The sequence below is a fragment of the Carcharodon carcharias genome (assembly GCF_017639515.1).
Source record: "Carcharodon carcharias isolate sCarCar2 chromosome 27 unlocalized genomic scaffold, sCarCar2.pri SUPER_27_unloc_6, whole genome shotgun sequence".
NCBI lineage: Eukaryota > Metazoa > Chordata > Chondrichthyes > Lamniformes > Lamnidae > Carcharodon > Carcharodon carcharias.
Window position 1 is genome coordinate 462,754 of NW_024470650.1, and position 23,609 is coordinate 486,362.

Genomic DNA, 23,609 nt, shown 5'->3' on the forward strand with positions numbered 1-23,609 from the left:
CAGACTATCTGCAATTATAATCCGTACTTCAGTACTCCGTTTTGGATGCATGTTATCCAGCTGGGTGAATTTTTCACTTTGTGCAGTGGCAGAACTTCTTCCCTTGTATCTGTATTTCTTCTCTCCGTTTTTTCTTTCCAGTGCCACCTCCTGACTGTGACATTTGCAGCATTATCTTCTTCCCTGAAGACATATGCAAAGTATAAACTTAGCCCATATGTCGATCCCTCAGCCTTCAGAACAGAGTAACCTTTCACTTTCTATTCGACTCACCCTTACTTTGTTCTAAACATGTAAAGAGAAATCGTGTAGCCAGAGGTTCAGATACACCTCTGTTACCCGATAATCTATTGCCAAATGTTCTTTGCAACTTTTATTTAAATTTTTAGCTCTCCCTTTGTCTGCTTTGTGTAACCAAGCTATCACCACTCAGAGAGCCTCCTCTTGTTCATTTCGTGTTTTGCTTACAGTCTTTCATTTCAATCCATGTGGAACACATCACCTTTCCATTCACTGAAATTGACGCCACCTCCATTGAATATTTTCGCATATGATTAGTCCTTCTACGAATCCATAGATACTTTAAGCATAATGAGATTATCATTAGTTTCCCATATTAAGACGGTCTGCTACATGCTTCACTTAATTCCTTAGATATAGATCCGCCACTGCTTCCTTCCTTGCTGGGGGATAAAATACAGTGACCATGAGACCTAGCTTATCCACACTGCAGGAGTTCCTCCAGGTCTTTTTGTTTGATACCGTTTCATTCAGTCTCGTATAAGATATGATGCCCCCTATCGCCACTACGCTGAATTTCTCGCACATTTCTGTGATGTTCCTGTAGTTTTGCTCCTCCATTTGCTCCCCACTATGTTGTAGTCCATTGTATACACCTAGCACCTAATAGTTTTTCTGATATTCATCATTTCTACTGAAAATATTCCGTGTTTTAACTCTCAAGTACACCAACACTTTCTCGTGATTAAAAAATATATTTGATAAATATGCCACCCTCCCTCCTTTTTTCCTTCCTCATCTTTCCTCAAAACATTGTCGATATGATTACAAAATTGCCATGTCTTCCCTCATTTCATCTAGGTCTCCGTTTTTGCCATTACAACATAATGCTAAGGGGCCCCTAGTGCCTGCAACCCAATGATGTTAATGAACATTTACCAGGAATTGACACACGTGGACAGAATGTGATCTTGGATTGTTTTGAAATTCTCCCTGCTTTAAGGATCCTAACTCGTAGCTGTTCTTCAATCAAATCCGCTTTGTTCCTTTAAGCTCTCTCAGCAATTTTTCTCTGCCCTCTAGTTCTTCATCTGCTGTCTGGGGTGTGCCTTCTCTGCCATACTCATTTAAAGTCTCCGCCACGACATGGCTAACATTTCTGTGACGGCATTAATTCCAGTCCTCTTTGTGTGCAAGGCGTCAACCTTGTACAGGTCACAGAAACTCCTTAACTGGCCCCACTGTCCCCGCAATTTGAAGCATCTTCTGAACAGTTTCACCACACACTCATTAATCTGGTTTACGTTGCTGCGCTTGCACTAACCATTCTGTAGCACGGGGAATAATTGAAAGATTGCCAACATGAAGGTTCTGCTCTCGGTGATAAAACTAATTGGGTAGCACGTCAATCCTTTCTCTACCTATTGGTTGAAACGTGGACTGCGACGTTTGGTCGTTCCCCTTCCCTTCCTTTCCCAAAATCTCATTCATCCACTCAGTGATGTAACTGACTTTTGCACTATTGACCGAAAGCAAAACTCATGTTGCTGTTGGCAGAAGCGCTGGCCAATTCCCCGGACTATCGAGTTCCCTTAGGAACTGCAATCCTCCACTTGGTGTCCTCTACCATGGGACCGTAAGCTGAAGTCCCCTTTGCTTCCTCAGACAGAAGCAAGCAATCCTATAAAATTATTTCGAAGACGGGCAGGGAGGTTCTCCCCAATGCTCTGGTAAACACTTATCACTCAATCAACATCATGAAAAGGAGATTATCACATTGAGCTTTCTGGTAGATTGCTGTGTGGAAATCGACTGCCACGTTCCATATATTACAAAACTGATTAGAGCTCAGGAGGGTTTCACTGGTCAGAAAGTATGCTGGACATTCTGAGGTGGTGAATAGCGCTCCATAAATGCGATTCTTCCTTTTCTATTAATAGCTCTCTCTCTTATATAAAATGATTTTCCAACTGTCTGTTTATCTACTTATTTATCTATCATTTTGAATAAAGACTTATTCCATAGATTGCACTTGGTTTTAGACCCCTCTGTATAATCCATTAGGAGAGTGACACATTTATACAGAGTTGGAGACAACGGATATGTCTGAAATTAAACAAGTTGCGAAACATCAAACCCTGAACAATTACACTTTCAAGTGTGAACGTTTTTTTTCTTTCTCTCTCACACTTGATATGTTTCACTCATCTGTCCAGTTTTCCATCTCTCTTTCCGACTAACCATCTCCCAACCTGTCATCTATCCGTTTATATCTGTACATATTTAATAATATTGCTCCCATGCAAACACACACACATACACTAGAAAATCTGTGGCATTGCATAGGGTGGATCGGGAGCAAGGATTGTTTTCACATGTAGAAAGCAAAGGATAATTAGAGCAAGGATATTATTCAGTTAACATTCCAAAGTCATTTCTTCAGTCCTTATTTCCCCGATGACATTATAAATTCCTAACTGCACATTTCCAATGTAGATTGCGAACATTCGCTTATTTGGTAGTGATTACAAACAGAAACTGAAAACAATGATTTTTCACCGTGCCCTCCCTCTCTGACAATGCTGTCGATTGCAATCTATAATTCAATCAACTGCACTGCTCTCCTCCCAAAACTGCTGTAGGTTTAACCATTTAGCTGCAATATTGTTCATGTAACATCAACGTATTTTCTAAATCTTACGTCATGATCCATGTTATTAAGATGGAGGATGCATATACTTAATCACCTTGTGAGATCATACTGAAAAACAATTCACTAGAATTCGAAGGAACAAAGGAGTGTATATATATATATATGATCAGTGACAATACTACCCGAGAGGGTGCATTACACTTTGAACAGAACATGGCATTACAATAGAAAGCAGTTTAATTTAGCTTGCAGGTAAATTAATGACAATTTATGTTCATGTAAAAACCATGTGAGGACCGGCTTTTTGTGTGTAGGGATCGCCAATGGAAATAATATGGAAATGGGAAAGTTCTGAACAGGTACACAAGAATAAAATAATTTGTTGTCCAGGACAATATTTGATTGAAAACTAGCGAGTGATCAAAATAGTAATGCGATGGAGTTTTTCAGGTCCAAACATACTAAGTAAGCAGCAATTTTTAAAAAAGACCATCGTTCAAATCTCATTTGGAATGTAATGCTCAGATCATTGGAACTGCATATGGACTACGGTAGGTGTGGTGGGAGTCAAGCAATCATTCACAAGTATCGTCACATTTGTTTCTAAAAAATGTATAATTATTGTGGGGTATTTAAAATCAGGTAACAAATAATTCACTTTTCATTTATAAGATCTAAGGGAGACAAAACAAGTGAGATTTTCTGTACTTAGGGTTCTGATTGTTGATAGTGGTGTGTAATTACCCAAACCAAGAAAACTCCCTATCTATCACGATAGTTTTGCACAGTATTGTTGTTGTTGTTATTGTTGTACTCTCCGGACTTTTCAGTTGAACTGCACATCATTTTTCTCATTGTGGTACTCACTGGGTTTTAATGTTATGCTTTTTTTCACTGCAGGTGAAATAGCAACTGCTTGGCCAGAGGGCACTTCAGCTTTATATTCAAAGCTTGTTGGGGAGTTCTCTTGGGGACGGATTGTGTTACTCTATCAGCGTCAGCAGCTGCTCCCTTACACCACTGTACTTTGTGTTTCCTGTATAGTCTCAGCCAATCCATAGCAACTCTGCTTAATTTACTTCTTTTAGCTCATATATTAACGATTTCTTTCTTAATCAGCAGTCGCTAAATAGATATTTGCGTCATTACAACAACCCTATATGTTCAGCAAATCCCACATAATCAATTAAAATAAATTGAGAAGAAAACATTGAATGCCGCTATGTGCTACTACTACTTTTGAAATAGTAGATTTGTTTCCTGTCTCAGTCGTTTGTTAAATATTTCATGACAATTTGAATTTGAAAATTAACAAGAAAAACCCTTACCATGTCCACGAGCTTGCAGACAACCCACCATGTTTGTTGAACCTGCCCAAGTCCTAGGATGATTTAAGGCTCGCCGGCTGTTACAGAAGGTCCGGGCATTCCCTTCAGGAAATGAAAACACACATGTGAATAATCCCAAAAGTACATCGTTGAAACAAGATCAGCAGCAACAGTAAGCATTCATCTGGTCACCGCTTATATTGATAATCCCATTTTGTTAAGGAAATACTTTCTCTACTGGAATTTGTTTCAGAATTGTTAATAGACCATATCTGAATGTGGAAATGATTTAATTAGTGCTGCGTAACTGAGCAAATTTTCAAAAAGTCTTGTGCATATCTCACATACAGCCCCCAGTAGAGCACAGCATTGCACCTTCACTTACCAGCATCATTGATTTCTGGCACAGTCGCACGGGCTTACATCATTGTAGAGACCAATGGAAACTAAATGCGGACCTGACTGCTTGTTAGCCACACAGTTTCCTGAAACATATGTTTAAAAACAAAACCCTTGTTTCAACACATGTTTGTGCGTTCCTCTGGAGGCTTGTTGCTCTGAGATCCCTGATGCCTCCAAATCAATTCCTCTGAAGATCTATTTCTGGCCAAATTTTTAACATGTTTGAAGAAAATCCGTTAAGGGCACAAGAAGGGAGAAACCATATCACTGAATCACAAAGACTTAATGGCACAGAAGGAGGCTATTCGGCCCATAGTGTCTGCACCAGCTCCCTAAATGAGCATAATGACCTACTGTCATTTTCCTGCCTTTTCCCCGTGCCCCTACGCATTGTTTCTATTCAAATAAAAATCCAATGCCCTCTTGAACCTGCCTCCTCCACACTTCCAGGTAGCGCTTTCCACACCCGAACCACTGTTGTGTGAAAGCGTTTTCTCTCACGTCGCATTTGCTTCATTGTCCTCTTGTTCTTTATCAATTAACGAGTGGCAACAGCTTCTCCTGAACTAATCTATTCAGGTTCCTCGTGATTTTGAACATCTCTATCAAATCTCCTCTTAGCCTTCATCTCTCCAAAGAGAACAGTCCCAACCTCTTCAATCTATCAACATAGTTGAAGATTCTCATCCGTGGAACCATTCTTGTAAACCTCTTTTGCACTCTCTCCAATATGTTTAAATAATTCCTATAATTTTGCGCCCAGGACTGTACACAATACTGCAGCTGAGGCCTACCGAGTGTCATATATAAAATCAGCTGACCTCTGTGCTCTTGTACATTATGCCCCTATTAGCAAAACCCAGTGTACATTCTACTTTATTAACTGCTCTCTTCACCTGTTCTACCACATTCAATTATCTATGCACATATACACCCCAGGCCTTTCTGATCCTGCATCCTCTTAACAATTTTATTCCTTTTTTTTATACTGTCTGTACATGTTCATCCTATAAAATACAACAATTCACACTTCTCAGCACTGAACTTCATCTGCCACCTACCTCCCCAGGCTATCAACTTGTCTATGTCCTCTTGAAATTCTGCACTGTCCTCCTCACTGTTTACAACACTCCCAAGCTGAGTATCATCCGCAAGCATTCAAATTCTCCCCTGCACACCAAGTTCTAGATCATTAACAAATATCAGGACAAGCAAGGTTCCCAATGCCAATCCCCGGGGAACTCCACTGCAAACCTCCCTCGCCAGCAAAATATCCATTGACCATTAATCTCTGCCTCCTATTTTTTTCAAGTAATTTTTCATCGACGTTGCTGCTGTCCCTTTTATTCCATGAGCAATAACATTTCTCACAAGTCTGTTGTTCGGCACTGTTTCAAATGCCTTTTAAAATTCCATGTGCACCACTTCAGCAGCATTGCCTCATTGACCTTTCATGTTGCCTCTTCAAATAACTCCAGCAAGTTCGTTCAACACGACTTCCCTCTGCCAAATCCATGCTGGCTCTTGCTTATCAACCATTATGTTTGCATGTGACTGCTAATTCTATCCGTAATAATTTTTTTTCTCTAGAATCTTGCCCACCGCTGAAGTTAAGCTGACTGGTCTGTAATTACCGGGTTTATTCTTACAACATTTTTTGAACAAGGGCGTAATGCTTGCAATTCCACAGCCCTTTCCATAAAACATCGTTGCCCAAGTCTGGAAAGTGAATTCTCTCCATTATACAATTTAAGACACAAACACTGATATTTGATGTTCTCAACAATTACAACGTAAATTGAATGACAATTATAATATATATGGATAGTTTTTTTTGCATTCAGTTCGATCATGGCTGATGTGTACCTCAACTGCGTTGTTCTGCATTGGCTCAAGATCCTTAGTTTACTTTATCTGTAATGGCAATATTTGCAGTGATTTGTCTAAATGAAATGTTAGACACATTGGGAATTTATGCCCATTGCTATTCATGTGGAGATTGCCTGTTCTCAACAATACATTTAATATTCATCTTTGTTTTAACTGTTGCTACAGTGTTATTATTTACTCTTTTTTTATACTCTGTACACGCAAAGGTTTGGAATATAATAAAATAAGCTATGTGATGCTTAAATGAACCGTTGTTTTATTTTTAAAAACTGATTGTTCCGTTTTTATTTCTAATTTTTGTTTGCTTTTACATTTTGTTCAAGTTTCCGTTTGCTCCAATTATTAGATGAATGAAATTCATCTGTCAATATCATTAATTATAAAACATCAAAAATAGAAATAATGGCAGATGTAATTCAAATGAACAATAAGCTTATTAAACCCCATTTATTATTGCAGCTATTTAATGGACTAGAACAACATGGGCTTGGATGGATGAAGGGAACTTGGGAAATAATCTAGACCATTTATTAGGTCTAATTATTCAGCAGTATATCAGAAATTTAAACACGGTCCACATTTATTCTTTGGTATTGAGTATTCACTCTAAGCAGCTAAGTTCTGATAATTATTTTGTTGAATTAACAATCAACAATTTACTGAAGTGATGCTTATGATTCAATATATTTAGATTTATTAACCGCGTTCTGTGGGAACACGGCTTGAGATGAATAGGCCGTTATGCAACAATGAACGAGAGCTTAGTCCCGAACTTGGAGCAGCTGGGAATTCTTGATTTATTCATGGCAAGTTGGCTCCTCTGGTTACGCCAGTTTATTTTTTGACCATCCTTAATTGCACTTGAAAGGTGGTGATGCGCCGCCTTAATGAAATGCTGTTACCCACGTGGTTTATGTGTAAAAACATTTATGTCAGGAAGGCAGTTAGAGGGCTTTGGGCCAGCAGCACAGATGGAGCGGCTACATATTTCCAAGTCAGGTTGGCTTGTGGTTTGGAGGGTAACTTGCAGTCGGTGGTGTTCCATTTAATCTACAGACTTTGTCCTTCAAGGTGGCAGAGATCAGGGGTTTGGATCGTGCTGTCGATGGAGGCATGGTGAGTTTCTGAAGTTCATTTTGTGTTGTACATACCGTTGTCACTACCTGTCTCTTATGGAGGGAGTAAATGTTTAAGGTGGTGGATAAGGTGCCATTGAAGGGGGCATCATTTCCTGCATTGTGCCGAGTTTCCTGTGAGCTGTTGGAGCTGCATTCATCTGGGCAAGTGGACAATATTCCATCACACATCTGACTTGTGCCTTGTAGATCGTGGACAGTTATTGGGGCGTAATGAGATGAGTTTCTCACTGCAGAGTTCCTAGCCTGTGAACTGCTCTTTTCACCGAATTATTCATCTGGATGGTACAGTTCAGTTTCTGTCCAATAGTAATCCCCACAATGTTGATATTGGGGGGATTCGGAGATAGCCGTGTCACTGATTGTCAGACAGAAATGATTAGATTCTCTCATATTGGAGATCAGCATTCCTTACTAATGGTATCGAACGAATGTTAGTTTCAACTTATCTGCCCACGTCTAGATGTTGTCCTGTTCTTGTTGTCCAACGTCAGGAGCTGTTTCAGTATCTGTGGTGCGGCTATTCGTGTTGAACCTTGAATAATCATAAGCGAACATCCCCACTTCTGACCTTATGATGTAAGGAAGGTCATTGGTGAAGCAGCGGAAGATTTCTGGGCTGAGATCACTACTCTGAGGAACTCTTGCAGGAATATCCTGGGACTAAGATGTTTGACCTTCAAAAATCACAATGACCTCCTTTTGTCGTAAGTATGACTCTCACCAGTTTCCCATTGACTTCAGTTTTTTTAAGGCTCCTTGATGCCACACTCGATCAAATGATGCCATGATGGCAACAGCAGTCACTCTCATCTCACATCTTGAGTTCAATTCTGGTTCATATTTGGATCAAGAATGTAATGGCGTTCAGCGCTGAGTAGCGATGATGCAACCCAATAGAGCATCAGTGAGCACCACTTTCTAACACTGTTGAGAACACCTCCCATCACTTTATTGATAAACAAGAGTAAACTGGTGGTGGGGTAATTGGGCGTGTTGGATTTGTCCCTTCTTTCTGTGCACAGGCAAAAAAGGACAATGTTCTACTGTGCAGATGATATGCCAGTGTTCCAAATACAGCTTGGTTCGGGGTACAGCTAATTGCGGAGGTCAAGACTTCAGCACGATCGCTGGAATGCTGCCAGGGCCCGAAACCTTTGCAGTTTCGAGTCCCTCAAGCAGTTTCTTCATGAAGTTGGGTGAATCGAATTGGCTGAAGACTGGCTCTTCTGATGCTGCTGACCTCAAGACCACAGAGAGGTCAACAATCCATTGCGCATTTCTGGCTGAAGATTGTAGCAAATTATTCAGCATTGACTTTTGCATTGATGTTCTGGCCTCGCCCATTATTGGTCATCAGGATACTTATGGATTCTCATCGTCTTGTTAGTTGTTAACTTATCCAACCCCTTTTATGACTGGATGTGGCAGGACTGCAGACCTTCAGTATGATATGTTGGTTGTGGGATAAATTTCCTCTGTCTCTTTCGAATGCTGTCTCTGCTCTTTGGCAATCAAGTATCTCGTGTTCTCACTTCGACATGTTGACACCTCAATTTTAGACCTGCCTGATTCTGCCCAAGCCATGACCTCCTCCACTCTTCATTCCACCAGAGTGGATCCATTGATTTGATGGTAGTGATGCAATGCGATATTTGCCGGGGCTCGAGCTTATAGATTGCGCTTGAATAGAATTCCACTGCTGCTGATGGTCCACATTGCCCCATGAATATCCAGTTTAAAGTTGCACAATGTGTTTGAAATCAATCCCAAATAGCACGGGGGTAGGTGCCATGCAACAGGAATCTCTCTGGAAAGTTTCACAAGATAGAATTTAGATTAGCAGTCACACTGTGATATGAAACCTAGGCATGCTAATTAAGAAGCCTAGTTAACAGAAACGCCTATGTCACTTTCAGTTACCAGTCAGTCAACTGGAAGTTTGTACCTCAATAGATGTTATTTAGCAAAGCAGAAAGATAAATGAGCATTTGCATTTTGGTTTGAGCCATCTGCTCTCAAGAGAGAAGTATACAGAGTGAGATGACAAAGTGAGATGACAAGGCTTGCCTGCAACGATCAACAAATGCCAATTTGGGAATTTGGTGTAAGTGGGAAATCGGTGCAAAGGGAGAAGGAGATGCCCTTTTTGTACCATTCTGGGGCCTTCAGTAGCTGGTAGGTTTTTTGTCAAAAAGCTATGGGGCATAACTTACTATTAGTTTAGCTGTATCAGTTAGTATCTTATTGATTTGTTAATTAAATAAGATTATTCAGACATGATAGCGATACTGGAGTGCCATAACTCAAAAACGTCACAATCTGTGGAATGATTGCAATGCCAAGAAACTAAATCTATGGCACGTGACTTCGCCTCTGAACTGTTGAGCAATGTTATGGTTTCTGCGGTACACAGATACCTCAACCAAGAAGATTTGTAACACAATGATGTGGGTTCTTTGATTTCAAGGGGTGAAACCACATGCACCAATGCTAGACCATTGACAGGTCCTGACTCTCCAGCTGCTCATTTCTTCAGCGGGATGTTTAATTGAGTATATACATCACAATCTCTCTGATGGTTTATAGTTGTTTTAGATATGCTCCTTAAAGGCACTCCACAACAAGCAGCAGCCAGATTCCCAGACTTTGTGTAGCGTCAAGGAGGGGGATCGCAAACCAGGCATTGTGTTCCAGGAGGCATTCTCACCTCTTTAGGTCAGGTAGAAAGTTAGAGTCCTTCAATTACCAGAGACAGCGTGTTATGACTGTGAGAAAGGCAGGGATCAGGATTATGTGGATACTGTTGGTGGGTTCTGTGCCCTTGAAATTGCCCAAGAGACCGAGGTGTTTGCGACCTATTTGAATGAGCAAAACGACTGCAGTTTGTAGAATAAACTGAGGATGGCACCAGGGTGCAATACAGCAATCAATGTGTGTGGGGGTGGTAAGGGGCAGCGGAGTGGGATAGTGGAAAAAAATGTTGTAGTGGCAGAGCAAAGTACAGTTAGAGTGTAGACGCTGTTACTTGCAGCTGCAGCTTGAAGCTCAGAACGTTGTGCTTATAATTTGAGGGATTAACATGTGCTGTCGATATATGGGAACTGTTGAATATACTGTATTTAGATTTGTAGAAGGCATTTGATATAGTGCCAGATCAGGTGTTATTGCATAAAATAAAAGCTCTCATAGTATAAGGGATAACATATGCGCTTGGGTTGAAGATTAATTCGCTAACGGGAAGCAGAGAGGAGGCATAAATGGGCCTTTTCAGCTTGGCTGGATGTAACGAGTGTTATGCCACAGGGGTCAGTGCTGAGGGTTCAAATGTATAAAATTTATACTAATGATTTCAATGAAGTGATGGGTGGGAATGTTGGCATATTTGCTGATACTGCAAAGGTAGGTCATAAACTCAGTTGTGAAGAGGACATAAGGAGGCTACAAAAATACAAAAATGTTAAGTGAGTGGGCAAAAATCTGTCAAATGTAGTATAATGTGGGAAAATGTGAAATTATCCAATATGTCAGGAAGAATGTAAGAGAAGCACATTTTCTCAATGTTGAGAGACTGTAAACCTTTGTGGTGCAGAGTGATCTGGGTATCTTCGTGCATAAATCAAAAAAGGCTAGTATGCAGCACATCAAGTAACTAGGAAATGTAATAGAATGTTATCATTAACTGGAAGTGAATTGATCACATAATTGAGGAGGTTATGCTTCAGTTATACAGGACACTAGTGACACCACACCAGGACTGCTGCACACAGTGTTTATGATTTTATTTTGAGGAAGGATGTAAATATGTTGGAAGCAGTTCAGGGAAGGCTTAACAGGCTAATACATGGAATTGGTGGGTTGTCTAATGAGGGTATGTTGGAAAGGCTAGGCTTGTATCCGCTGAAGTTTAGAAGAGTAAGAGGTGACTTGGCTGAAACATCGAAGGTCCTGAGGGGCCTTGACAGGGTGAATGTTGAGGGGAGCTTTCCTCTTGTAGGAGAATCTATAACTCAAGATCACTGTTAAGAAATAAGGAGTCACCCATTCCAAACAGAGATGAAGCGACTATGTTTCTTTCCTCAGAGGTTCATGCTTCTTTTGTACTCTCTTTTGGAGAAGGTGTTAAAAGCAGTGCATTTGAATATTTTAAAGGAAAAGGTGGATAGATTCTTGGTAACAATGGGGGTGTTAGGCAATCTCGGGTAGGCGGGATGCAGTTTTGAGGTTACTATCAGATCAGTCATGGTCTTATTGATTGCAGAGCAATTTCGAGCAGCCGAATAACGTTCTACCGCTCCTTGTTCTTATTTTCGTATAACTGCTCATTTCCAGGGTGAGGGACACTGCCTTGCGGCTTCAGGCAAAGGTGAAGTGGAGGGGATGAGGGTGGGGAAAGGAGGAGATCCGGTTACTGTGATAGAATTAGGGAGCACATTGTTCTAAGCGAGCAGATGGAATCGAAATTAAAATGCAGAACATCAAAGCCAATCTGACCGGCATGATATTAGCATAGGTTCAAAGAGAATAGAGAATTCATCTCTTGGCTTAAAGAGTGGTGTGTAAATAAGAGGCCTCAAATCATGGGGTCGATGCACAAGCACCCATTAAAGACATTATTTTTCACTTGGCACAGTTTGTGCTGAAAAAGGGCTGGTGGCAGTGTCATGGCGCACTGGGTTTCTGGTAGATCGTCAAATGTCCGGTGGGAGCAGGGTCTGTGTGAAGGGAGATATAGAAATATGAAGATAAAGCTCAAGGCAATGGAACAAACTAAAAACCAGCACAGCAGCTCAGGAAGGTGCAAAGAGTTGAACAGTAATCCTGCATCAGGCAGTGAAAAAGATAACACTCAGGCAATTATAGCCAACATGAAATTAAATTATCCTTATCAGAATGCAAAAGAATACCCACATTACGATGAACCATTGTCACAAATCGAGATAAAGGATGAGCAGCTATCCTTCAATACAGAAACATAGGTGCACGGTGACCAAGGTTTTGGAATAACATTCCAGTCTATGCAATAGTTCTAAAATGCAGACTGAATTGCCAAGGGGGACAGAGAGTAAATAATGACATAAGGACCTTAGTGAGCAAGGGCCTTGGATCAGAAGAACATGCAGTGGAAACTGGTTAGGTGCATAGCTTGAACAGAAAGAGTCAGTAAACGCTGGTGGGAGTAACTTATACATCCACTAGGAGAACCTAACAGTTGCACAGAGCATTAAACAAGAAATTATTGGAACGTGTCACAAAGTCAGTTTAATAAAACTGAGGAACGTTATTCCTCATAAAAATAGGGCATAACAAAGTGGCAAGGCTTGTCAAAAAGACGAGTATTCCTTGGAAAAATGTGTTGTGGAAAATGAGACAAAGTTAACTAGTAATCTAATTGTTAAAAATCCGCTGGGAGCTATTGATCGTAATGCATTTAACTTCCACTTTAAGCAGGAGAGCGACATTTTCTACAAAACAGTAACATTCAATTCAAGCAAAACCAATTATTTAGGAATGAGGATAGGGCTGAGTAAGTGTGGTTGGGGAAATAGAATTACAGCTATGGTAGTAAATAAACAGTGGGAACCATTTCAAGGAACAATTCAGATTTTTCAACAAAATTCATTCTATTCAAAAACCATAAACTCTGCAAGAAAAGTCATATCCGAGTACTACTGAGGATGTAAAGATAGTATCGGATTAAAAAAAAAACTTGTAATGTTGCAAAGTGTAGGAGCAAGGCTGAGGATTGAGATTGTATTACAAAGCATGAAAGGCTCAGCTGAAATGTTTTAAAGTGGGGTGAAAGAATTCAATTTCAGAGCAAACTGAAGAGGAGCACAAAAACAGATTGTAAAAACATTCACATATTTTCACATGTGAAAAAAACTAAAGTAGCTGAAGTAAACACTTACTAGTGTCAGGTTAAATTGTTATGGGGAATGATGAAATGGCAGAGACACTGGACAGATAGGTTGTGTGCAGCTTCACAATGGAAATCTCAAGATGCTCACCAGAAATATTGGTTAACATAAGTGCTTCTAAGAGTGAATAAATTAAGGTAATTTATATCAACAGAACAATGACTGAAGAAGAAAAAAAACAGAGGTCCGACAAGTTCCCAGCAGCTAATGGCTTATAAACTGGGCGCCTAAAAGCGCCAGATACAGAGACAATGGATGACCTGGCATTTAATTTTCATTCATGGGATGTGGGTTTCGCTGGCTGGGCCAGCATTTATTGCCCATTCCTAATTGCCCTTGAGCTGGTGAGCGACCTTCTGGAACCTCTGCATTCCTTGTGTTGTAGGTGCACCCACAGTGCTGTTAGGGAGGGAGTTCCAGGAATTTCACCCAGCGACAGTGAAGGATAGTCGATGTATTTCCAAGTCAGGATGTTTAGTGACGTGCAAGGAAAATTTCAGGTGGTGGCATTCTCCTATATCTGGAGCCCTTGTCTTTCTAGATGGCAGTGCTTATGTGCTTAGCAGGTGCTGCTGAAGGAGCCTTGTTGAATTCCTGCAGTGCATTTTGTAGATGGTGCACACTGCTGCTGCTGTGCTCTAGGGGGTAAGTGTTCCCGGATGTGATGCCAATCAAGTAGGCGTCTTTGCCTGGATGGTCTCCAGCTTCTTCAGTGCTGTGGGAGCTGCACCCATGCAGGCAAATAGGGAATATTCAATCATACTCCTGATTTGTGCTTTGTAGATAGGTGGACAGACTTTGTGGAATCAGGAGGTCAGTTTCTCGCCCCAGGATTCCTAGCCTGTGGCCTGATCTTGTAGTCAAAGTATTTATATGCCTATTCCAGTTCAATTTCTGGTCAATGTTAAGCCTTAGGATGTTGATACCGGGGGACTCTGCGATGTTAACGCCATTGCACCTCAAGAGGCGATGACTAGATTCTCCCTTGTTGCAGATGGACATAGCCTGTCATTTGATTGGCGCGGTTGTTTCTTGCTACTTGTTAGTCCAAGCCAGGTTATTGTCCAGGTCTTGCTGCATTTCGAAACGAACTGCTTCAGCATCAGAAGAATTGTGTATTAACATTGTGAAATCATCAGCCAACAGCCCCAACTTTGACTTTATGATGAAAGGAAGGACATTGATGAAGCAGCTGAAGATGGTTGGGCCGAGGGCACTATCCTGAGGAACCCAGTGTTGTAGATGTACTGGAACAGCTTGGCGAGTGGAATGAGAGGTTTTGCAATACGAGTCTTCAGTACTATTGACGGAATATTGTCAGGGACCATCGCCTTTGTCCAATCCAGAGCTTGCAGCCTTTTCTTTCGGATCACGTGGAGTGAATCGAATTTGCTGAAGACTGGCATCTGTGATTCTGGGCACGTAGAGACGAAGCCACGTTGGGTAATCAAATGGGCACCTTTGTCTGAAGATTGTAGCAAATTCTTCAGCCGTGTCTCTTGCACTGATGTGCTGGGCTCCTCCATCATTGAGGATGGGAATGTTTGTACAGCCTCTTCCTGCAGTGAGTTGTGTAATTCTCCAAAACGATGCACGACTGAAAGTGGCAGGACTGCAGTACTTAGATCTGATCCATTGGTTTTGGGATAGCTAGCTCTGCCTATTACTTGCTGATTATGCTGTTTAGCTTCACCAGGTTGACACCTCTTTTTTAGTTGTGCCTGGTGCTGCTACTTACAAGCCCTCCTGAATTCTTCTCTGACTCCACCTCAATTTCCTGATGATCTGTTAGGTTAGTTTAGCCTGTGAACTGCAAGTGATTCGAGCCTGAGTCTACCCTTCTATTCAGACAGGGGCCGAGTTCGCCTTCTTAATAGATTTTGATTATTTAGGTGTTATCAGCTGCTAAAAGAGAAAGAATAAACTTCAATCACATGTGATTGATCATTTTTTATCACGGAAACGTGCATATAATGCACACATTATCAACTGAAATAACTCCTCTGTTCTAGTTGTGACCTCGATTGTCACCACCCAACAATCGTCCCGTGTTTTCGGAAAATTACTTGAATCGACTTAAGGTATTTTCATGTTCCATTACTGTGACTTGCAATGCAGCATACACCGGCCAGCTGCCGCCTTTCAGTTATATCTGGTCTATATTAAACATGGTCTCATTTATAACACACTCTGTTTATTTATTCTAGAACCCCCTCAAATAATGGAAGGTCTGGACACCAATTGGTAGCGGAAGATGGATTAGAAAACTTTGACGAGAATGTCGGCACTGCATCAACAGTAATCGCTTTCCTCATTTTGTTCATTCTAGGAATGATATACAGCTCGTACTTAGCGCTCCTTAAGATAACGATGGCTCACAATAGTATTGAAACAATGTGTAAATTTATTCAGCAGTTGAGCTTCTCCCCGAGATGTAATAAAAATACAGATGAAGAACTAAACCTTTCAATATTTGCAAAATGTCAACCTTTCCCACAGCGTCAGTTTGAGTTTCATTAGTAATTTCCATCTAATTAAGCAACATATTTTATAAGCCACCCTAATATGAAGATTGAGGAGAAGACTTAATGCATTGTGATATTATTGCCACTTTAAGGAGAAGAGTATGTCAATAATAAAAAAAAAGATTCATTGTTTCTAGATTCTGGATCTTTAGGCTAATGATCCGAAACAGTTGCTGATGTGATACCATGTCCCGTGAAGCATTGAGCATGAGGTTTCTGAAGTCACGAAAAGTTTTCTCTGAGAGAAAGGGGAACGCACAAGCAAAGTGATTGCATGTAAACCTGGATCATTGTAAGAACATGAAGAAACTATTGTTTGCTGATTGATGGGAGATGGATCAATGTGAATAGATGATAAAATCATTTATTATGATTGCTGGGAGGTTGAATACAGTGCGGGCTGAGGAAAGCACTAGCTCACAAGTATGTGAGGTGAATCACTGTGAAATGATTAGGAAAGTCTAACCTCTGAAATGATGGGAAATGGATCACTGTGGCGAAACGAGGTAAACAGTGACTATGGAAGGAAAGGAGGTGATGTGGCCGTTGGAGAGATGAAAACAAACATTGACTATGGAAGATTACCAAACAGGAACATTGTTAACAGGTAAAAAGGGAATTGACTACGGAAGGCGTCGAGAAAATGTTACCTTTTACATCGATAAGGAAGTAATACAAGACGAAAGTCGGTGGGCACAAAAATCCACAATCATAGAACAATAAACTATAGATGTTCGATTCAATGTCAGCAAATGAGAACGATTTAGTTTAGGATTTAATCGAAGTGGAAGGATTATGTCAAGAAGAAGACAAAAGGAAGTTTGACAACTGGGTGCTCACCCTCCTCCGCCATTCATTCAGATTGTGGCTGGTCTGTGCTTTAGCCAATTAGGCACACCTTGATTTCTTGTTTATTAATAAGCCTAACTAACAAAGATCTGTCAAATGCCGTTGTAAGCATTTAAATTGGCATTCACCCTCAACATTTTTATTTTTATTTGGGCTGAGGGGAGAGTCTGAGATTGTGTCCAGCCAATGTGTAAAGAAGTGTTCCCTCGATTCGTCCCTGAAATACTCAACTCTAATTTTAACGTTTTTTCCACGTTGTTGGTGTATGGTAGATTTTTGTTTTTAAATTATTACCATATTAACAGCCATATCAAGTAATTATTTAAACAAATCAATTAGATCACCCTGTAATCCTCAAGGGAACACAAGCCGAATGTGAAGATCATGCTGGCATAATTTTAACCCTTTTATGACAGGTGTTGTTCTGGTGAATCTCTGCTCCATCCCTGCACGAACTTCCTGATGTGGACTTGCCATAACTGAACAGAGTAACGAGAGCATTGTACAACTGAAACAATACATCTACCCCTTTGTATTCCACCTGCCCCACGCCCTGGACTAATTCCAACGGTCCATTTGCTTCTTTAATTATTTGTATTTCTTTCCCAATAACTTTAAGGATTTAGTTGGAAAGCTAATTATTCGTGATGTTCTATAGTTTTAATTGTCTCATTGTTAGAAAGTAACAATCGTCTATCTTTCTTAATTTCAGACTAGATGACCTCACGTTTCCAGAGGGAACTTTAGCCATCATTGTGCAAAGCCTATCCCAATCCCCCATTGATTTAATGTCAGGAAATCGCTTGCGACTTTCTACTCTTTGCCGTGTTGCTTAAATTAGCATTGTCAGCAAACTGAGGTGTACGGTTCTCTATTCCGTCTTCTCAAACCACTGACAAGCATCGCAGAAAATGTACATCCCAATTCAGAGGCCCCCCTTCCAGAGACAATTCTAACACTGGAACCACTTTCCTTATTTACTAAAATCTACTCATAATGGTTTCTATTCCAACATGCCAGGTTTTCCAGTGCCTCCACATAACTGAATGTTTTTTTCCTGGTGCCATTCCAGTAATTCTCATTCTGATGTCGCTCAGAATTTACATCCTGAAGGGTAGTGCTCAGGACTGGAGACAATACTGATCTATGGTTCCTGGAATATTCCCCACCTCCGGCGCGAGGGAAGCTGACGTGTAGGTCACTGGCATAATGTTATACTTTTTTTGAACAGGGTGCGTCATTGATAAGCTTCCATTCCCCTGTAACTAGACCCATGTCAAAGCAGAACTGGAACGTTGCGTCCAGACTATCTGCAATTGTAATCCGTACTTCACTAATCCGTTTTGGATGCATCCCATCCAGCTGGGTGAATTTTTTACTTTGTGCACTGGCAGAACATTAACTTCCTCCTTTGCATCTGTGTTTCTCCTCTCCGTTTTTTCTTTCCAGTGCCATCTCTTGACTGTGACATTTGCAGCGATCTCCTCTTTCCTAACGACATCTGCAAAGTATTAACTTTGTCCCTAAATCGCCTCCTCTGCCTCCAGAACAGAGTTACCTTTCGCTTTCCAATCGACTCACCCTTACTTTGGCTACACGTTTTCTCTTTATAGCTTTGGAAAAGGCATTTAGACTCACGTCTCTGTCACTGACTAATCCATAGCCAAATGCTCTTTGCCACTTTTACTTAAGTTCATAGCTCTCCCTTTGTGCACTTTCTGTAACCAAACTACCGCCACTCTGAGAACTCCTCTTGTTCATTTACTGTTTTGCTTGCTTCCTTTGATTTCAATCCATCCGGAGCATATCACCTTTCCATTCCCCGAAATTAACAGCACCTCCATTGAATATTTTCACATATGATTAGTCCTATAAGAATCCATGTGTACTTTAAACCTAATGATATGATCATTATATTCTCATATCAACTCCGTCTGTTACATGCTTCACCCAATTCCTCAGAATTAGGTCCTCCACTGCTTCCTTCCTTGCAGAGGGATAAAACACAGTGACCATGAGAACTATCTTATCCATATTGCAGCAGATCCTCCATGACTTTTTGTTTGATACTGGCGAGGACATTCCCCTCGGCGATTTGGGGGTGGTGCCCAGTCACGGAGGGGAAAATTATGCGGGATGACGTCGGGAGGAATCCCCGATGTCATCACGTTCCATTTAAATTTTTAGGAAGGTGGGTGGAGAACGAAATCAGCTGTCCACCCGCCGACCTTCCAATGGGCGATTGAGGCCTTTGACAGGCTAGTTTAAGTAATCAAAGATTTGCCCGCCCAACCTTAAGCCTGGCGGGCAGGCCAGGAGCCCGAGCAGGTTCCGGATTATTGATGAAACTTCATACAATGGACGGATGAAGTTTCATGTCCGTATTGTAAAAAAAAATAAAGTGTATGTGGGCTTTATTAACATGTCCCATCTCGTGTGACATTGTCACATGAGGGGGGGCATGTTAATAATTTTTTAATGTTTCTAATTTTAATGTGTTTGACACTGTCAGTATTTTCCCTGAGATAGGACTTTGCCTCAGGGAGCTGTCCGCCCACCATCCAAGGGCAAGATCCTGCCCACTGTTTAATTCAGCATTGTATAATAAATGATGCCCCTTATCGTCATTACGCTGAATTTCTCGCAATTTTTTGTGAGGATCCTGTAGTTTTGCACTCCTCCATTTTCTCCCTACTATTTGATACTCTATAGTATACACCTAGAGACTAATAGTTTTCTGCTATTCATCAGTTCTACTGAAACAAATTCCATTTTTGAACTCACAAGGACACCAACATTTTCTCATGTTTACACAGTATATTTGATCAGAGCGCCACCCTCCCTCCATTTTTTCCTTCCTTATCTTTCCTCAATACATTGTCGACATGATCACAAAGTGGCCACATCGTTCTTCATTTCATCTAGGTCTCTGTTATTGCAATTATAGCATAATGCTATGTGGCCTCTAGAGCCTGCAGCGCAATGATGTTAATTAACATTTACTGGGAATTAACATGCATAGACATAATGTGATCTTGAATTGTTTTGAAATTCTCCCTGCATTAACCCTTCTAACTCGGAGCTGTTCTTCAATCAAATCTAGTTTGTTTCTTTACGCTCTCTCTGCATCTTTTCTCCGTCCTCTAGTCCCTCATAGGCTGTCTGGGGGTGCGCCCACCTTCACTGCCATACTCATTTAAAGTCTCCGCCAGCACATGGTTAACATTCCTGCAATGGCTTTGATTCCAGTCCTCTTTGTGTGCAAGGCGTCCACATTGTACAAGTCCCAGCAACTCCTTAACTGGCCCCACTGGCCACGTAATTTGAAGCATCTTCTGAACAGTTTCACCACACCCTCATTAACCTGGTTTATGTTGCTTCTCTTGCACTAACTGTTCTGTAGCACTGAGAATAATCGAGAGATTATCAACATGAAGGTTCTGGTCTAGGTGCCAAAACTAATTCGGTACCACCTAAATCCTTTCCCTACCTATATCATTGGTTGAAACATGGACTGTGAAGTTTGGTCGTTCCCCTTCCCTTCTAAAAATCCCCTCCATCCAATCAGTGATGTTACTGACTTTGACACTATTGAGGTAAAGTGAAACTCATGTTGCTGGTAGCAGAAGCGCCGGCCAATTCCCCAGACTATCAAGTTCCCTAAGGAAATGCAATCCTCCACTTTGTGATGCACCGAAGTGTTTCAATCTGACCCATAGTGCCGTGGATGATTACCAGACAGCTCTATTCAAAGCAAAAACAGAATTACCTGGAAAAACTCAGCAGGTCTGGCAGCATCGGCGGAGAAGAAAAGAGTTGACGTTTCGAGTCCTCATGACCCTTCGACAGAACTTGAGTTCGAGTCCAGGAAAGAGCTGAAATATAAGCTGGTTTAAGGTGTGTGTGTGGGGGGCGGAGAGATAGAGAGACAGAGAGGTGGAGGGGGTTGGTGTGGTTGTAGCGACAAACAAGCAGTGATAGAAGCAGATCATCAAAAGATGTCAACAACAATAGTACAATAGAACACATAGGTGTTAAAGTTAAAGTTGGTGATATTATCTAAACGAATGTGCTAATTAAGAATGGATGGTAGGGCACTCAAGGTATAGCTCTAGTGGGTTTTTTTTTATATAATGGAAATAGGTGGGAAAAGGAAAATCTTTATAATTTATTGGGAAAAAAAAAAGAAGGGGGAAACAGAAAGGGGGTGGGGATGGGGGAGGGGACTCACGACCTAAAGTTGTTGAATTCAATATTCAGTCCAGAAGGCTGTAAAGTCCCTACTCGGAAGATGAGGTGTTGTTCCTCCAGTTTGCGTTGGGCTTCACTGGAACAATGCAGCAAGCCAAGGACAGACATGTGGGCAAGAGAGCAGGGTGGAGTGTTAAAATGGCAAGCGACAGGGAGGTTTGGGTCATTCTTGCGGACAGACCGCAGGTGTTCTGCAAAGCGGTCGCCCAGTTTACGTTTGGTCTCTCCAATGTAGAGGAGACCACATTGGGAGCAACGAATGCAGTAGACTAAGTTGGGGGAAATGCAAGTGAAATGCTGCTTCACTTGAAAGGAGTGTTTGGGTCCTTGGACGGTGAGGAGAGAGGAAGTGAAGGGGCAGGTGTTGCATCTTTTGCGTGGGCAAGGGGTTGTGCCATAGGAGGGGGTTGAGGAGTAGGGGGTGATGGAGGAGTGGACCAGGGTGTCCCGGAGGGAGCGATCCCTACGGAATGCCGATAAGGGGGGTGAAGGGAAGATGTGTTTGGTAGTGGCATCATGCTGGAGTTGGCGGAAATGGCGGAGGATGATCCTTTGAATGCGGAGGCTGGTGGGGTGATAAGTGAGGACAAGGGGGACCCTATCATGTTTCTGGGAGGGAGGAGAAGGAATGAGGGCGGATGCGCGGGAGATGGGCCGGACACTCTATTCAAAGCCCTGAAAACTGATTTGAATATGTAACAATCCTGGAGGATTCCTGCACTGTGAGCATTTCCATAACATATCTGATGGCCAACCATTTGCTAACCTCCTGAACACTGGATTGGCAGGATGACAAACTCCTGGGATTAATGCACTTCAGGAGATTCTCAGACCTGCAGTAGCTCCAGCTGCTCCTGAATTAACATATACGTGTTGTTTGAGTTCCATTCGACCTTATGCATATTTATTATTTTTAACATGTTGTAAATATGATGCTTGTTTATGAATTTTGATTCGGGTAATGTTGGTGTCCTCTACCGTGGTACCATAAACCGAAATCCCATTTGCTTCCTCAGGCAGAAGTAAACCATCCTATGACATTATTTCGAAGAAGAGTAGGGAAGCTCTCCCCGATGTTCTGGTAAATATTTATCACTCAATCAATATCATGAATAGGATCTGGTCATTTTCACAATGAGCTTTCTGGTAGATTGTGGTGGGCAAATCGACTGTCGGGTTCCTGCATTACAAAAATGATTACAACTCAGAAGCATTTCCCTGGCCAGAAAGTGTGCTGGTTGTTCTGGGGTGGTGAATAGCTCTCCATAAATGCAATTCTTCATTTTTTAAATTAATATTTCTCTCTCTTATCTATAATAATTTTCCAACTCTCTGTCTATCTACTTGTTCATCTATATTTTTGAATAAAGGCTAATTCCATAGATTGCACTTGGGTTTAGACCCCTCTGCATAATCCAGTAGGAGACCGACAAATTTATACAGAGTTGGAGACAACGGATATGTCTGAAGTTGAACAAGCTGCTAAACTCCAAATTCTGAACAATTACACCTTCAATTATGTATCATTTTTGTTTCTCTCTCGCACTTGATATGTTCCACTCATCTCTCTACTTTTCCATCTCACTTACTAACTAACCATCTCTCCACCTGTCATCTACCTGTCTATATCTGTATCTGCTTAATAATATTTTTCTCATGTACATACACACACACACACATAGGCGCGCCCATGCGCGCACACACACACATGCACACACAAAATAAAATCTGTGGCACGGCACAAGGAGGATCGGGAGCAAGTTCTGCTTTCACATGTAGAAAGCAATGGATAAGTAGAATGTGAATTCAGTTCACATTCCAAAGTCATTTTCTCAGTCCTTATTTCCCCCGTGGCAATATAAATTTCTAACTGCACATCTGAAATATAGATTGCGAACATTCACTATTAGGAAGTGATTACACACAGAAACTAATAACAATGTTTTTTTCTTTTAGCATGCCCTTCCTCTCTGACAATGCTGTAGATCGCAGACTATACTGCAAACTACACCACTTCTCTCCTCCCGAAACTGAACAAATTTAACCATTTAGCGACAATATTGTCCATGTAACATCAAGGTAATTTTTCAATCTTCTGTCATGATCCATGATAGTAAAATGGAAAAAGCATATACTTACCTTGTGAGATGATCCGGCAAAACAATTCACTGGATTTCGAAGGAACGGAGAAGAGCATATGTACGATCACTGACAATACTAACCGAGAGGGTGCATTATACTTTGAGCAGAACATGGCATTGCAATAAAAAAAGTAGCTTAATTTAGCTTGCGGATAAAAGAATGACAATTTATGTGCACGTAAAAACCATGTAAGGACCGGCTTTTTGAGTTTAGGGATAATCAATGGTAATAAACTGGAAATGGGAAAGTTCTGAACACATACACACGAATAA

At 41.2% G+C, this 23,609-nt stretch overlaps 1 long non-coding RNA gene across 1 annotated transcript in view; it reads right to left on the minus strand.

Moving 5' to 3' along the window:
* Nucleotides 1-4,220: 4,220 nt before the first annotated feature.
* Nucleotides 4,221-23,609, minus strand: part of LOC121273951 — a 38,402-nt gene continuing 19,013 nt past the window's right edge. Inside the window, exon 3 of the long non-coding RNA XR_005942132.1 lies at nucleotides 4,221-4,323. This is a non-coding gene — a long non-coding RNA (uncharacterized LOC121273951). The remainder of the gene's footprint in view (nucleotides 4,324-23,609) is intronic.